General features: G+C 47.8%; 1 protein-coding gene across 1 annotated transcript in view; it reads right to left on the bottom strand.

The window, feature by feature from the left end:
- Positions 1–13,312, bottom strand: part of LOC144763941 (fucolectin-like) — a 162,073-nt gene that overhangs the window by 88,336 nt on the left and 60,425 nt on the right. The gene's annotated exons all lie outside the window — the stretch shown is intronic.

Consider the following 13,312-nt stretch of genomic DNA (forward strand, 5'->3'; position numbering starts at 1 on the left):
TTTTCTTTTCATTTATTGCAAGAACCTGTTGTGAATTCCTGTCAGAGGGAGGTGGTAATATCAAATACGGATAGAATCTACAAATAAGTTGTTTCGCTACCCGACAGAACCAATTTTTCTTTTAATCATAATATACCCAGGTTCTGAGGGACACAGGGTTAACCCCAGTTTTTTCAGGAAAAAGACGGACTCTTTGTAGCACGTAAGGATCAATAGGGTTAAATGACTTTTTACCTTTATTCCTTTAGGCGAAGCGAGTTTTAGACAGGGAAAATAGGGCTTAGGTGATGAAAAACTGTTTATTCTTCATTTAACATGCTATTTGATTTTGCTTGGAACTGTCGGTCTAATTTGCTATTCCTCTAATAAAATGCACTTTCCTTGAATAAATAGTTAATAAATAAGATTTTTTGAAAAGACAAGCTGGTCTTGTTATTTCATGGTCATTACCATCAGCAGATCCATTTGCCTAAGTGACTTAATTAAATGCAAAGCTTTACAAAAACCAGGGTGAAATCATTATACTGCAGTTGTATATAAATGTGTATATAATTTGTGAATAGGTTTTATTAATTAGGTCACATGATTCAGTTGCTCAAAATATGTCAGGTTAGTTTATGGGCCTTGTGAGTGTTTTACGATTAATGGTGAATATTGTGGAGTTGGGTAGTGTTGCTATGACATATTTTCTATAGGGGCGCTGGATCACCAGCAGTGATGCGGCAGTTCCACTGTTGGCGCAAGAATGGACCCGAGGCGGCGTGTGGACCTGGTCAGGTAGGATTGCTTTTATTTTATTTTAACCTCCCCCGATTCCCCACCCCACGTAACAGCCCCCTTCAATACCCCCCCTCCCGCGAGCCGTGACTGCAGAGAAAGTATTCCATCTGTGCGCATTCAGAGCAGCATGCCACGCGAACCGGTCCCTTAGGACTACAAATGACATTTGTTGAACAGAAGAAATAGGTTATGCAATGGCTCCCTTGAATAATGCTGATACTAATGCTGCGTCAGGAAATTGCCCATGATGCAGGACAGCTTTACTTGTGCCCAGCTGCAAGCTTTCCTTTAGCACTCAGTGTAACTCAGGATAACTTCCAGAAAGGCCCAATGATGCCAGCACGCAGATATCTAGCCCTGTTTTTCAAACTTTTCGGCACACAAGTCCCACTTCTGGCAGCACTGAACTTGTCATTTGGAGGGGCAGAGAGACCGAGAGTGCCCCTTGACCGAGCCAAGCAATGCTGCCTGCTGGTCACACATGTGCGCAGTCAAGGCAGGCAGAGAGGCAGGCAGAGGCCAGAGCCCAGGCTCACTGGCACTCCAGGGGGCCCCATGTCACGCGTGACACCTTCACAGTCCTTGCCCTTACAGGCTATAACATAATGCACTCAGATCAAAAACTCAGCACGGGGTGTCTGTTACTCGAGACTGTTACCGGTGGTAGAGAGGGGCGGTATGTGTTTGTTACTGGAGGCAGAGGCAAGGGGTTTCTGATACTGGAGACAGAGAGGCACAGGGTGTGTGTTACTTGAAATAGAGGGGGCTGGGGGTGCCTGCTTCTTGAGGTAAAGAGAGGCACGGGGTGTCTGTTACTGGAGATAGAGGGGGCTGGGTTGTCTGCATGCTTGAGGTAAAGAGAGGCACGGGGTGTCTGTTACTGGAGATAGAGGGGGCTGGGTTGTCTGCATGCTTGAGGTAAAGAGAGGCACGGGGTGGCTGTTACTGGAGATAAAGAACAGCTGGGGGTGTCTGTTACTGGAGATAAAGAACAGCTAGGGGTGTCCGCAGCACAAGGTAAACATAGGCGCAGCGTGTCTGTTACTGGAGATAGAGGGGGCTGAAGATGTCTGTTACTGGAGATAGAGGGGGCTGGGGGTGTCTGTTACAGGAGATAGAGGGAGTGGGGGTGTCTGCTACTGGAGATAGAGAAGTTAAAGTTTTTGTGGATTTGTGCCTTTAGAGTTCGGCAGGAGAGGAGCTTTTTGGCATGCCGCCCTGGCAGACAGAGGCAAGAGAGACGGCAGAATGAAGAGGCAGACAGCGGCAAGAGAGACGGCAGAATGAAGAGGCAGACAGCGGCAAGAGAGACGGCAGAATGAAGAGGCAGTGCTTAATTAAACATTTTAAGTGCTAAGAGCCCAGACTGGCTGGGATGGTTTAATTAACAATCTGGTCAATACAAAATAGGTGCCCCCTAAAGGAATTGATGTGGGGCAGGCAGGCAGGGGAAATAACAAGCTTTGTATTCTGTCCGGATATATTTTTGCCATCTGATCTCCCATTCTGTCTCAGGGAGAACGATTTGGACAGAATGTTTGTGCTACATCTGATTTTGGAAGTATGATGAGCCTTGAACAAATGAGGAATGCTTGGGTATATTTGACAGTAGAAGGTGTGTGATGATATGAAATCTGCGTGTCTGTTGTATGGTTTGATAGAAGGGATGTTGGAGTGTGTGGGGTGTGTATTTGACTATTTATTGTGATCCCTTTCTGATTATGATTGATTTCACCCTGTTATGAAACAATATATTGAAAAAAACTTGAATGAAAAAGAAATAAAATGATTTTTGTACTTTTTTAAAATTGTGGTCCTGTTTCTGGTGTCAGTGAGCTCACCTCTGCATTTTGTAAACTTGGGACTCTAATTGAGCCACTATATTAAATATTTGGGGGCAGGCACTCCCTTATGTTTTGAAAGTTAATCAACAATCTGTGCAGCCGTAGGCGCTTTAAGTGACAAGAGTTCTCGTTTCACAGAAGCACCGTTAAGACATCAGTGAAGGTCTCCATAAAGCGCTGTATCCCATGCAGTCCTAGAAGCTGGGCGCTTTAAACGTGTTGGGCTTAAGATAAATGTGCCTATCCGTGCCTTTATCGATTGTCTTCCCTGTAGCCTCGTGGTTTAGTGGCAGGCTTCTGTGTGCCCTGTTACATAACTCCTGTAAGGGTCCTGCTGCTGGGTGAGTTGTGAGTGGTCTGTGAGGAGTGGAAAGTAAGAACTCTTTCGATTTCCAGGGGAGCATTTTCAAACTTCTGTTTTCAGCTGTTCCGGTACCTGTTTTTTATGCTGTTTCGTGCATCATCTCTGCTCTTTCCTAGTAAGTGAGGACTCTATGTGCATTGCTTACGTGCAGCCATATTATGGATTTTATGCCATTTATTACACATATCGCTTCTTTATTCCGTCTCGTACACACAGCGTGCAGCTGTTATAAATATAGAGTTGAATCTGCTCAATTCTCTGAAGACTTTGTAGCGTAGCTTTCTGAATATACACTCACAATAAAGTTAAAAAGCGCTGTGCACTTGTTGATAACATAGTACACGTTTGACACATACCGAATAGAAAGTGAGCTGAGATGAAGACCCTTCTATGTTTTTGCATCCCTCCAGTTAGAATGTACATATGGCTTCATGTCACATTTTTGAATCTTCTGGTGCCCTTTAATCCGTAATTAATTTAATAGGGTGTTAGGTTTGACTCCATTAAGCCAATAGCACTATCTTTTCCTTTCCAGAATATACCTATTTCTTAAATTAAATCCCAAGACTGGAAAACTGGTCTCCCGTTGACAGGGGGGAGTCTGGTCACCAATTACAGGAGAGGGATGGAAGAGGGGTACTGAGGGAAGAGAGCCCTGTGCACAAGAGGGATGGAAGAGGGTTACTGAGGGCAGAGAGCCCTGTGAAGGGGGGGGATAGAAGAGGGGTATTGAGGGCAACAAGCAATGTGCACGGGAGAGATCGAAGAGGGGTACTGAGGGCAGCGAGCAATGTGCTAAGGAGAGATGGAAGAGGGGTACTGAGGGCAGAGAGCCCTATGCACAGGAGAGATGGAAGCTGGGTACTGAGTGAAGAGAGCCCTGTGCACAGGAGGGATGGAAGAGGGTTACTGAGGACAGAGAGCCATCTGCACAGGAGAGATGGAAGAGGGGTATTGAGGATAGCGAGCAATATGCACGGGAGAGATGGAAGAGGGGTACTGAGGGCAGCGAGCAAAGTGCACAGGAGAGGTGGAAGAGGGGTACTGAGGCAAGAGAGCCCTGTGCACAGGAGGGAAGGAAGAGGGTTACTGAGGGCAGAGAGCCCTGTGCACGGGAGAGATGGAAGAGGGGTATTGAGGGCAGTGAGCAATGTGCACAGGAGAGATGGGAGAGGGGTACTGTGGGCAGCGAGCCCTATGCACAGGAGAGAAGGAAGAGGGGTACTGAAAGAAGAGAGCCCTGTGAACAGGAGGGATGGAAGACGGGTACTGAGGGTAGAGAGCCCTGTCCATGGGAGAGAAGGAAGAGGGGTACTGAGGGCAGAGAGCCCTGTCCATGGGAGAGATGGAAGAGGGGTACTGAGGCCAGAGAGCGGAGATGGAAGAGGGGTACTGAGGAAAATGATCAGAGTGGTGTTCTTATCCTTACATCAGTCACTGCGCTTAAGCGGGATCTCTCTCACCTCATTTATTTATGTATTTAATTGAATTGTTGTGCGCTGACTTTGGCTGGTGGCCACTTTGTAATGCTGTTTTGGATATTGGGTCCATGTGTATTTCATGTGTAACCAAAACCCTTACATACGCACAGGATGAGCAAAATATGACAGGCTCAGGTCACTTGTTCTTTACTCAGTTCACAGAACTCCTCTGCGTCGCTTTAACATTTTTCAGGGACTTTTTCCTTGCTTGGGATGGGAGGCATCCTGTGAGTTTTGTAGAGGGCTAGAAAAGCCTTGTTGAAGAGGCAGGTTTTAATTTTTTCCTTTGGCACTACCAGTTGGGAAGGATCCTGAATTCTGGGCAGAAAGCATTCTAGGGCTGTTCTTCACACCTTCTGGTTTGCTTGAAAATGCACCATTTGCCCACTCTTTTTTCAAAATGTTCTCGGGGGAGTACCCCCCGAAGGTGATTCAGCTCGCTCGCTGCGCTCGCTCGCCACAGTGAATTACGACAATTGTTTTACGCCTCACCACTTTCAAATGTCACCAGCCGCCACTGACTGTGTGATGGCCAAATCAACTGCTCTCAGAGTGAAATCGTGAACCCCGACTCCAGGCACCCGGCACCACACCACTTGAACTCCCTCTCTTTCTGACCGCCACCTGTGCGCCCGTGCACAGATTCCCTATTCCTTTTTAAATCACTGGAGGTTTTTTTAAACTGTCGTGGCATCAGCTGGATCCTAATCCCCCCGTCTCTTTTATTTTATTTTATCCTTTTTATATTTTTTTTATTTTTCATCTTTTGACTCCGTGCGAGCTTTGCATTTTCTGCTTATAACTTTTTTGGTTCTGTTATTGGCTATACTCTACTCCGTTTCGTCCTAGGGTCCTCTTTACCACTTTATACCTAGCTCTCTCCCCCCATGGTAGACCTCAAACTCACTTATGATATCCCTATTGTGGCTCACTGCATTTTTACTTCCTTTGGCAGATCCTTCTTTTGGGCCCTTATCAAGGAGTCTCACTTTGTCCTCGAGCCGCCATACCACCTGTGACTACTCCTACACTGCCAAACGGTCATTCTCTACCAGAAGACCTGGTTACTACGGAACCTACTTGAAGTCTTCAGCAGACACACACTGTATTTATCTTTGAACGGCTCTGCCTTGATCCACCAGTTCGGTCCACTTACCCCGGTATTTCTTGGTGACCCTCACCGTGTTCCTCAACTGTGATAATACTTATCTACTTTGGGCTTCTTTCTGCAGTAAATCTGATCTTACCACTAGAAGCAATTTGAATTCTGAATCACATTCTAGCCGTGTGCCAATTACCTTTTGCGATACACAGTACTAATTTGTGCGTTAATACGCCAAGACTGCACCAGCTATCATGTGATCTTATGGCATTTTTCCCTCCACCACACTTACCATAGCGCTGCATTAGATCTGCCATGTTTCTGTTAACCGATCAGCCTCCACTTGGGTCCACCTGTACTTAGGACCTGGAGTGCTCATAGATGACCCTTACAGATGCATCACGCATGTGCCTTTTGACTCAATTCTTTTTTACATTTGGATCCTAAACACGGAGCACACATGATCTTATGGCATTTTTCCCTCCACCACCCTTACCATAGCGCTGCATTAGATCTGCCATTTTTCTGTTAACCTATATTCCGCCACATGGGTTCACTTGAACATAGGACCTGGAGTGCCCATAGATGACCCATTTAGATGCTCCAGGCATGTGCCTTTTGACTCACTCATTTTTAACATTCGGATCCCAAACATGGAGAACCCATAGGAGAACCACCATTACATGTTGGACTTTGAACACATAGGGGGTCATTAAGATGGTCATCCTATCGGGAAATGGGACCGCCTGCCATAAGGGCAGGGGTCCCGTGGGGGCCATTAGGATGCGCCCGCCACAGCGGCGGGCGCATCCTGCATACCTGACATTGTGGCAGGCGGTGCACTCAGCACCGCCCACCACAATGCAGGAAGGCATGTTATGCACGTTCATGCACAACATGACAGGCACCCTGCGGGCCCTGCCATGTTGTGCATGGACCTGCAGGCTGGGGTACCACAGTTACCCCCCATGTGCACTGACCACCCCCCAGACGGGCCCCCACAAGAAATTCCCGCATGCCTTTCCATGTCGGCAATGCAGCCATGGAAGGGCATGTTTCCACCCCGATGATAATATGGCTGGCGGTGTCTAACAGACACCGCCACCATATTGAACTCTTTTCCGCCCAGTCGACTTGTTGACTGAGCGGAAAAGCGGCGGACGGTCTTTCCGCCTGCCGCTGTCGCCTCCGCCATAGTAATATATGCGGGACAGATCTCGAGCGAATTGCCACCGCCATGCGGGCGGTGGCGATCTGCCCGAGATCTTAATTAGCCCTAAGTCTCTTGAGGTACACTTTGGTAGGCCCATGCTTGTCTTTCTGTAATAAACGTACATTCATGTCATGTATACTGGCCGCCCACAAACTATTCCCCAGGATACTCATAACAAGATGCGACCTCTGTTTCTATATCAACTCCTTATGTGACTAGTTCCCTTTCAGGTGCAACACTATAGCCCATCTGTGGTGTGACAGGAGTGTGATCTACCCCCTTTTTTTTATATCTTTATTGCATTTTTCATTTTTTCTGGTACATTAGTTTACAAGCATCGATACAATAATGTCACTCGTTCCATAACACTATACATATACAGCTCAGCATTTCCTTCACAGTATATCAATGTCGACCGCATCTGGGGTATAAGGTTGCACATGTGATTGTAAGTCGTCTTGGGCTCCGGCCGCCCGTACATTCTATCATCTCCAATGGAGGGCCAGTATGAATGTGTTTAGTACGCCTCTCCATGGCAGTAAGAGTAATGCGTGAGGATATCAATACATACTGGTAAATGCTGTTCACATTTGGAGTCAACTCTCGAAGTGCATCACATGCTGTTTCCTAAGTGTATGGATCGACGTACATGTAAATGTCAAGTCTGTTCATTAGATATCATTTTATATAATATTTCAAACACATCAATAACAACAAATAATAAATCAATGCAAAAGAGACATCAAATAACTGGGGGTATATGCATCAAGTGTCTAGTGTGTCATCTGGGTGCAGACGCGCCCAGGCTAGCATGCGAGTGTAGTGTGTGGGATGCTACTTCTTCCTTTTATGCAGTTCTATGATTGTTAAGGTGACGCGTGGTAGGAGCTACTTCCGTGTGGCGTTAGTAAGGATTGCGAGGTTCTCGCTCAGTCCAACTATTGCAGTTGGGGTGACATATAGAGACAGTAAGTCATCTGTGTCTAGCTCATTAGGTGTCAGGTCCCGCTTGTTGTGCAGGGGGAGTATGCAGCGTGGCGTTAGAGCGTGTGAGAGTTCTGAGCATTTCGCCCCAGGTCTGCACAATGGGATATTTACGTAACCCTGCCGTTTCTTCCCTGTGTAGGGTAGTACCCTTCGCCCGTGCCCAGACCTCAAGGGATTTCACCCAATGTGATATCTCTTGTGGATCCTTGTGCTTCCACCACTTAGTTATAAGTCGTTTTGCTGATATGAGGCCCAGGTCACGAAATCTGGAGCCTACCTTGCTGGACTTGGTTCTCCTGTAAAGCCCCAGGATGCAGACCTCCCACGTGGAAGGTACCTCAGAGCTAGTACATTTGGCGAGCGTATCCAAGATCGCGCGCCAATAGTGTAAAAGCAGGGACAGGACCACAGCATATGTAATAGATCAGCACCTAGGAGACAGCACCTTGGACATTCAGATGTGTTAGTGGTGAACTATTTATTGCTTTTGTCTGCTGAAAGATATGCCCTGTGTAATATGTAAGTTTGTATGAGTTTGAATCGCGAATTTCACGGTATCTTTGTGGAACTAGCCAAAACGCACTCCCACTCTTTATCAGTCCAGGGGCGGCCTCTGTCCTCAGTCCAATGTGTGTGAAGTCTCTGCAGTGGCTTCAAGACATAGATGAGTAGGGCTTGCACCAGCCAGTGTATCACATGTGATCCCTCCCCCATTACGTGCAGGTACAGCAATAGCTGATGTGTCGGCGGCTCGTTGGCCATATCACCCCATGCCAGCGTGAACGTGCGCATAGTGGCTGCGTGTAGAAGGAACTGGCCTACTGGTAATCCATTTTCTGATGTCAATGTTGCAATAGGTAGCCAGGCACCATCTGCATATAAGTCTCCAAGTGTCTCCACTCCCGTTTCAACCCAGGGCATCAATGTCATGTCCGTTATTTGGTCTCTGCCTCTGGGTGTCCAGAGAAGTGGCAGTACCAGGGCATATGGGGTTGAGTATTTTGTGAGATGAAGGCTTCTCCTGAAACATCTGTGTGCAAGCTAAACATGTATTTGTTCCGGGCGAGGAGTTTTCCCTAGCGGGTGAAACAAAACACATATCTGGGCTTGAGTCCAAGCTGTGTTCTCCATTGCCATGTCCACCAGATTCTTTCAGCTTAGCCACTTTATATAATTTCTTCAGTGCTATCCTGGGCCGCCCGCATTCCATATCAAGCCACAGAGTAACTCCTCTAATTCTCTAAAGAGCTTCACTGGGATATACACTGGAAGATTCGCAAAATAATATAATAACCTGGGCAGAACTATCATTTTGGCTAAGGTAACACGGCTCATCACATTGAGCGGTAAGGACTTCCAGAATTGCATCTGTGCCCTTATTGAGGAGATGGTGCGAATCAGATTACCCTCCAGTGAATCTGTCGGGGACCTGTAAACATATATTCCTAGGTACCTGAACGTAGTCAGATACCAATTTAGTGCAGTTCCATTAATGATTTTATCGGTTGCAGCTACATCTTCACGGAAAGAGTAAGCGCGTGACTTAGCCCAGTTTACCCTGAGGCCCGACACCGCCTCAAACCTACAGAACAACGCAGATATACAATAACAGGTCATCCGCATATAGGGATACTGTATGCAGTCCATCGCTCAAAGGGATGCCCCATTCCGCGCCACCCTCTCGAAGGAGAGCAGCCAATGGTTCCATAGCTATGGAAAAGAGTAACGGAGACAGGGGGCATCCCTCTCTGGTTCCTCATCTCACCCTGATCTCGTCTGATAGGAGCTTGCCCGTGCAAGCCCGCACTGTGGGGCGCTGGTACAGCAAGTGTACCAGCTGTAGATAATCGTCCCCTAACTCCTATTTACGTAAGACCGCTGCAAGGTAAGGCCGCTCCAACGAATCAAAAGCCTTCTGAGGTCCATTACTAGGCAGCCAGATCTGGGCCAGTTTTCCGTGGCAAATTGTTGAATTCGAAATAGCCTTCGAATATTCAGGGAGGTGTTTCTGGTGGGTAAAAATCTGTTCTGGTCAGCATGTACCAGAGTTGGCACAAACGGGGCAATGCGTTTGGCCAGGGCTGAGGCAAGAATTTTATAATCAGTATTTAACAGGGCAAATGGACTGTAAGAGCCCAGGGGGTCAGGGTTCCTGCCCGGTTTCAAAAGAGAAATCAACGTTGCCTCGTTTTTTGTTGGGGTGAGCATTGAGTATTCTAGCGCTGCCGCATATACTCGCAACAGCTCTGGTACAAGTATATCTGAGTATGCCTTATAAAATTCAGCCGGCAGCCCATCCGGACCCGGCGTCTTGCCATTCGATAGAGAGTAGTTACTATCACTTATTTCCTCCGGCAACAGAGGAGCGCCTACTTCTCCCTCCTGACAGTCCGTAAGCTGTGGCAACGTTAGTTTGGACGGGTAAATCTGTATAACTATATCCGTAGCTATCAAATAAGCTCTGTATATTGAGGAGTAGTGTTCCTCAAAAGCGTGGTGTATGTCTGTTTGGGTGTGCACCATGGCTCCTTGTGTATTCTGTATTGCTGTCACAGGTGTGGTAGTTATGTCTTGCCGGATCAGCCTTGACAGTTGGTCCAGTAATCTAGAATGTTCTTCCCTAAGGTGTTCTAAAGGACCAGTGTTACCTTCCAATGCCTCTCCCTCCCTGTGAAGTAGGTCAGTTTTGAGGCGCGTGAGGTCTGCTTCCAACTGTCGCGCATGCCTGCCTGCGCACCTAGGCAGCCTCTCCTAATCACGACCTTGAACGCGTCCCACTCCACTAAAGGTGTTGTGGCCATGCCAGCATTTTTTTCGAAGTACTGGGTGGCCTCAGCAGCCAATAGGTCTGGAAGGGCGCATCCAGTAAAAGATCTGGTTGTAGCCCCCAGGTCGGGATAGGCGGGTGGGGGTTTTACCATAACACCTCCAAGACATGCAGAATATGGTCAGAGTGTGTTCTGCCTAAATAGTAAACTGCCGACACATGGGGGAGCAGTGCTTCTGAGAGCATATAACGGTCCAGCTGCACATGCAGGTCATGAGCCCCCGAGTAATAAGAATATACCCTGTTGTGGGGATGACGGTGCCTCCAAGCATCCCTCAAGTGCCTTTGTGTAGCCCAATTATTCAAAGACTTCATAGCATGGTGCATGCTTGTACCTGGAAGGGGCGGAAAGGATCGGTCTAATGACGCATCAAGGACGCTATTATAGTCGCCCCCTAGTATCATGGGGATCTCGTGCCATGGCGTAAGAGTGTGTGATACCTTGTTGAGGAATGCAGCCTGTTCTGTATTAGGAGCGTATAGTGATGCAAGTACTATTTGTCAGCCATCCAGTGCGCCCCTATTACATACCTCCCCTCTGCGTCTACCACCGACTGTGTGACTGTAAGTGGAACACCCGCCCTCACCCATATTAGCGCACCTTGTGAAAAAATCGAATACCCTGTGGCAAACAGTTGGCCGTGCCAGCGACGGTGTAAGCGTTGTATCTCTGATCTGACCACGTGGGTCTCTTGCAGCAAAGCTATTTGTATATGATGTCGTTTGAGGTACGAATAAACCTGATACTTACGCGACGGTGAATGCATGCCCCCTCACATTCCACGTACCAATCTTAAATGAGGAGATAGATCCTACAATGCATCAGGTGAACGTGGGTCCATAGCAGCCCAGCATACATGCGTATTGAATGCAACTTAACACTATACTGCCTAGCACTCTGACTCGCAGTACATGACATTGCATAAGTCCACTCGTAACGGATGATGTCTCATTAACAAATCCCAAAAATAAGATAAGCATGTGTAATGCTAAAAAGGCGAAAATGCAGCCAGTAATCGTCCAAACGTCCAACTGGAGATAACAGTCAAAAAATACGGGGGGGGGGGGGGTGCATTACGAACTACTCTACGTTAGTGTACAATCTATGTGTCTCGGGGGCTCACCATTCACAGGCAAAATATAATATAATATAAATAGGGCAAACTGCATATGTTGACTCAGGATCACTCAGCAGGTGGGTCACGTGCCTAGGTATCCATAAAACAGCAAAAATATATACGTTTGTGTCCCACCACCTCCCTCGTGAAGTTTGACGACAATCCCAGCAGTAAGTAAATAGTGTAGGATCATATCAGTTTGCATCCCAGATCTCTGTCCGTCCAACAAGGCATGTCCCCACACTTAAAACCCAATACCTCAATCTGTAGTCTACACAAATAGAGAAACTTGCAGTGTTCATGCTATCATGTCTGCCGTCTGCGAGATGACATCCGGCTGGCCATTCGAGTCCTGTGAATTCTGCAGGCCATATATCTGTTCATCATCACTAGACAAGACTCGTTGTCTGGAGTTCGATGCCTCCTCTGTTCTCAGTGATCCGCTGATCTCTGCTCCTGAATGTAGGGCGTCTTGTTGCCTGCTGAGGATCAGCTGCAAGCGCGGGCCCATCGGTGGCGAAGGTGGTGTCCTTATTCTCGCAGATCAGCACTCTCTCCGCCGACGGCGAAAAGTACCCTTCAGATTAGTTAGTGTTGCAGTTGTGTCTTGAGGCCCCGCATTGGTAAATGTATCCAGCAAGTCTTCCGCCTCCTCCAATATGTTAAAGAAGTGTGTTTTGTTGCTGGCAACCACACGTAGTCGAGCAGGGAACAGCAGATAAAATTTCAGGTCATTTTGCCGCAGACGCTTCTTCACTGCCTTGAACGAAAATCTCTGGCGCTGTACCTGGATGGTGTAGCCCGGAAAGAACATTACTTTGTGGTTGTCTATGTGGATATCCTGGAGCTTCCTGGTCTCCTGCAAAATGGTGTCTTAATCCAGTAATTAAGAATCCGAAGGAGCAGGGGCCGCGGATTCGATCCCGTGGGGGGGCCTCGCATGGACCCTGTGGGCACGCTCTATGACAAAGTGCGGTGAGAGGGACTCCTCCGGCAATAGATCTTTAAGCCAGATTTTCATGTGCAGGACAGACTCTTTCCCCTCCCATTTTTCCGGTACACCCACTATGCGGACATTATTGCGTCTTGCCCTCCCTTCGGCGTTCTCGGATCTATCCTCCAGGAACTGCACACGGTTTAGCAAGTCTTATGCATGTTTATCTGTTTTTGTGTCACTTGCAGTTTGATGTCAGCAAGTGTATATTCCAAAGCAGTAGTAGGGTCCGTTATTGGTGATCCGCATGCAGATGAGTGAGGTCGATGGCTACCTTGTCTATTTTGGATTCCAGCGAGGTGCGGGTTTGATCGATGGTTTCCTCCAGACGCTCCATTGCGGCAAGTAGCACATCCAGTTTGCTTGCGGTCTGATCCGCCGACCCTAGCTTCGCCATTTTGTCCAACTTGGGTGTGGACGGCGGCGGTATGGCATGCGCTCTACCCGTTCCGGTCCGTGCCCGGGTACCGCCCGACATCGGATGCAGTTTGTTTGCCTAGTTTGGTCTCACGTCCAGGGAGAGCCCAGCATTGCATCACCAGGATCCGGGCGCCACTGTTGTTCCCTCTTCAGCGCCAACAGGCCGCAACCAGCAGACATCC

The sequence above is a fragment of the Lissotriton helveticus genome, chromosome 6, assembly GCF_964261635.1.
Source record: "Lissotriton helveticus chromosome 6, aLisHel1.1, whole genome shotgun sequence".
NCBI lineage: Eukaryota > Metazoa > Chordata > Amphibia > Caudata > Salamandridae > Lissotriton > Lissotriton helveticus.